Here is a 5,158-nt window from a genome sequence, read left to right as displayed (position 1 = left end):
TCACAAAATCTGCATCTTAGGAAGGCGGCAAGGAGTTAACCAATGCAAAACTTGGGGTGAAGTGTGTCGCAAAGTCTGTGTGAATTGATACATTGGACTAAAGTGAAGCATATCTCTAACAGACATCAAAAATGCTAGCAGCTCTTTACTTATACACAGCAGTCCTTAAATGTTAGCATTAGCATGATAGCAAGGACTATGCTAAGCTGCTGGTGCCCCGTGTGAACCATATTTGTCATCTTCATTTTGCATATTACCATGGTAACAGTTGCTATTTAGCACAAAGTACAGCTGAAGCTAATGAGAATTTCATTAGTTTAAAAGTCAAATGTTGGCCTGCTGATGGCGCTATATACAAAGTCAAGTGATCACCAAACTAATAACAGCTCATCCTAAGTGGACGATGAATCTCTGCACAGAATTTCATGATAATCCATCTAATATATCGATTAACTGTTTAGTTTATTACTGTCTGAATGAAGTGTTAAAAAATAAATAGTGAAATAATTGCATTCATAATTTTTTGGTGTCTTCAATTAGCTTTTCTGTGTCCAAAACCTTCAGATATCCAATTCATTGTCATATATCACAATGGAAACAGGAAAAACAAGAAGCTTTAACCCTTACATGCTGTTCAGGGTTAAATTTGACCCATTTTAACATTTGAGAGCTGTAAAAACACCATATACACTTTTCTGCTAGGGTGGACTTTACTAAAATGTGACCCCAAATACACAAAAATGGAAATAAAATGCAGCTGCTACACATTTTTGTATAAGCAAATGCCAAATTTGACCTTTATTTATTACAAAAAAATTCAAAAATCACCATTCAGACATGTAACTGTATTATTTACATTGTATAAAATATTCTCCTGGAGCATTAAATAGTGATTGTGAATGTCTTTTTTCCCATACATAAACATAAGACACTCTTTATTAAGGATGAATCAACCATTAATTAATGACTGATGGGGAATATTTTGCTTGAAAAATGACAGAAACAATTATTCAATTCTCAAAAGTTGCCAATGAATTTTCTGATGACTTTCTAATTGATTTCACAAACAACCAAACCATCCTATCTGGTAAAGCAGGCAGAGGAATCATTTCGTATCCGAGGTGGCGACCACCTGAGCGACATCGACCACATCCGCATAGCCAATCAAGGCGTCCAGTAAAAACACAACCTCAGCGTGAAAGAAAGAAACTCAGGAGGGGAGGCGCTCTGCCCGGCTCCGGCCGGTTGGTCAATTGATAAATGACTCGGAACTGACCGGAGGAAACTCGCCTTAATGGACCGATCCTCACTGGATCAAAGTTCCCTTTTAGTTCCCGGTCAGGACCCTTACAGTGGCGTCTCAGTGTGAGCCAGCACTCACAAACACACACACACACACACACACACACACACACACACACACACACACACACACACACACACACACACACACACACACACACACACACTCTCTCTTACACCTCCAGGGTATAAATAATATCCCCTGTCAGCCGCTGGAGGAGGAGGAGGCAGAGCAGATAACAGAGTTTCCAGGAAAAGAGAAGCTGGAGAAGGTTTGAGCTGAGTCCAGGAGCAGCAGCTGAAAAAAAAAATGTGCAGCTGATGCATCTTTGACCTGGTAACAGTTTGAGTCTGAGGATAATGTAAATGGGATTGTTTTCATCCACATGTTCTTGTATACACTTGAAATGTATGCACACCAAACTTGAGGGGAATTTGCATTTGCTTGGCTAAAGTGGAAAAGCTGACTCATCAAAAAAAAGGTGTTTTTTACTCTAAACACTGCTGCAACTTCCTGGTAAAAGGCCTCCACTCCACCAGAGAGATAAAGGAATAAAGAATGAAAACAGTAGGAGTGTTGCCCAGTTTAATCAGGAGACACAAGTGAATAAAAAGAAAGATGGTGACTACTTATGAGGCGGATGAGAAGATGGCAGAATGGACGATGGGTCTGCAGATCCTGTGGTGATTGGGCGGAGATGGGGAGGTGGTGGGCTGCACGTAACAGCTGTATGTCAGACTGATGCAGAGAGAGAGAGAGACGTGTTTTAACCCTCCTGTTGTCCTCGAGTCAAGGAAGGAAGGGAGGAAGAAGGAAGGAAGGGAGGGAGGAAGGAAGGAAGGGAGAAAAGGAAAGAAGGAAGGAAGGAAGGGAGGAAAGGAGGAAGGAAAGAAGGAAGGGAGGGAGGGAGGAAGGAAGGATGGAAGGGAAGAAGAAGGAAGGGAGGGAGGAAGGAAGGAAGGAAGGATGGAAGGGAGGAAAGGAAAGAAGGAAGGGAGGGAGGGAAGAAAGGAGAAAAGGAAAGAAGGAAGGGAGGGAGGAAGGAAGGAAAGGAAATAAGGAAGGGAGGGAGGGAGGGAGGGAGGAAGGATGAAGGAAGGGAAGGAGGGAGGGAGGAAAGAAGGATGGAAAGGAGGAAAGGAGGAAAGGAAAGAAGGAATGAAGGAAGGGAGGAAAGGAAAGAAAGGAGGGAGGGAGGAAGGATGAAGGAAGGGAAGGAGGGAGGAAGGAAGGAAGGAAGGAAGGAAGGAGGGAGGAAGGAAGGAGGGAAGGAAGGAAGGTAGGAGGGAGGAAGGAAGGAGGGAAGGAAGGAAGGTAGGAGGGAGGGAGGGAGGGAGGGAGGGAGAAAAGAAAAGAGGAAGGACGGAGGAAAGAAGGAAGGAGGGAGGGAGGGAGAAAGGAAAAGAGGGAGGAAGGACAGACGGAAGGAAGGAAAGAAGGAACAGTCAAAACAGACGGGGTCAATTTGGTCAGCATCACCTCACACATAAAAAAATTACATACTAGTCCTTTTGTCTGGACATTGTCAGGTGTTCTGAATGCTGGTTTTCTTCCACTTTGACACATAACACAGAATAAAATGAGCATTTTGTCATGTTAACCCCGTGTGGATCCTGGCATTAGATGTAATTATGTAACCTGGTTCTAGTCCAGACCTGGAGCAAAATGTAACAAAGCACATTCAGACATTGCTCCTGTTGGTCAGCTTCACCACACACATAGTTTTTACTTTTAAAACTCAGCGAGAAAGCGCCAAAAAAATCTGGACAATAACAAGTGTTTCAAATGCCAGTTTTCTTCCACTTTGATACATAACACAGAACAAAATGAGCATTTGTGGCGTTAACACTCATTGTCGGACAACCCCATGTGGATCCTGGCACTGGACGTAATTATATAATCTTGCAAAATCCTTCTGAATAGATGAACAAAGAGAATATGCACTGATATTTTGCAAAAAGTTGCAACTTTGCATTTGAAACATTTAAAGGATAAAGCTGGCAATTTAATATATTTTCTTCATCTGTGCAGAAACTAACCGCCAATGAACTTATCTACTATTATGTGAGTATCCAAAGCCTGATATATCTTATTCCTCTGAGCCTTAAAACTTTATTGTTGTCCAAAAACGATTAAAAACACATCATGAGCCACACAGCTGCATTGGATGACATGTTCCTTCAATATAACGAGTTTTGGGAATGTTCATTTGTTTAGAAATGGATCCAAATGGTAAAAAATAAAAACTGATCACAATCACAATTTTAGTCTCATCCTCTAACATTTGGGCCAAACATTTAAAAGCTTTAGCTGTCCTGTCCAGGTTAAACTTCTGTTTCAGTTAACAGACTGTAGCTACTCAATGCGTCTTACATGTGAGAACAAAATGAAATACAAATTTGGTAGTACAGTATTTCAATCAGGAGAGACCAGAGATGAAGTAAAATAATGTTTATTATGCAGATGATATTAACGATTAGGTATTCTCAATATCTTTGGTGCTTGGACTCTGCAGGGAGAATTTTTTAATCGAAGTACGTAAGTCCTGAGCATCAGCATGATAGATCCTCCCCATGGAGTCCAGACACTGGTGGTGGTGGCTGATGACCAAATCACAACAAAGTCATCATGAGGCTGAAACTGATCGGGCTGATGAAGTTGAAGTGTTGCTTTGAGGAATCTGAAGACTGGGTGGTGATGGGGAGGTGGAGGGTGGTGCACCTGAGCAGAGAGGGAGAACATTTAAATAGACAGCTGCAATATGATAGGCTGACAATGAAGGTGTGTCACCGTGCTATTGGTTAGACTTGACCAGGTGATGTGAACAGCTGATGTGTCAATTGATGCTCCAGAAATAACAGCAAGGAAAATATGAGCTTTGACAGAGATCAGTATGAGCTGTGAGAAGGATCAGGATGACTAAAGAATGAGAAATAAACTATGAAAGGTGGTCTTCCTGTCTGAACTTTCGCTAAGCTTCATTTCTTCTCTAATGTCTAATATGATTTGGCATTAAATGGGACCGAATGAGCCTGAGCGACTGTTAAGACATCTTTCTCTCTCGCTGCGTGCAGGTAAAAAAAATCCCGAAAATTTACATTAAAATGTTCAAAATGAGCAAGAAGTGAAATGACGCCGGAAGCGTCTGCTTAATCTGTTGTGGATCACAGATCTGCAATCACCATCCATCTGCTCCATCTGATCTCAGTTCACATCAAACACACACACGCACACATGCACACACACACTCCCCGCTGCTGGAGTTCATTTGAATATATTGTAGTATCTGAGTGTTTCTTGGTCAGCATATTAAGAACAACGTCTAGCTCTATGTGACCTGACATGTTATTTTTTCCCCCAACAGCTAACCCGCTGAGGCGATGACACTCACAGCAGCTGTTAATACATAAATTATCTCATTTAAAAGATCAAACTTGTCGGATTATTTATCATTATCAAACCACTTTTCTGGCTCACAACCAACCTTTACCTGAGGGAAACAGATTTAAAAGGCCACTAACCCAAAGGATAAAAGGAGTATTTACATTTATATTTATATTATAACCCTCACATACTGTTCATATTCTGACTCATAATTAGTCTTTACACCAGTTCTCATTCATAAATTCCCCCATCAGTCATTTTATATATATTACATGTTTGAAATAAACCTTGTGTTTGATTAATTAATTAACTTCTGTACATACCAGGAAAAGTGGAAGAATAAAAAACAGCATGACTGAAGTGGGTTTAATCCTTCTGTTTGATTCATATTATAGAAAAAAAGACATTTACATGACATCACTATTTTATGGTTTAGGAGAAGATTTGATAGAATATTTGTTAATGCTGATT

Source organism: Scomber scombrus, chromosome 9 (genome assembly GCF_963691925.1).
Source record: "Scomber scombrus chromosome 9, fScoSco1.1, whole genome shotgun sequence".
NCBI classification, from domain to species: domain Eukaryota; kingdom Metazoa; phylum Chordata; class Actinopteri; order Scombriformes; family Scombridae; genus Scomber; species Scomber scombrus.
Note: the sequence above shows the minus strand (reverse complement) of the source record.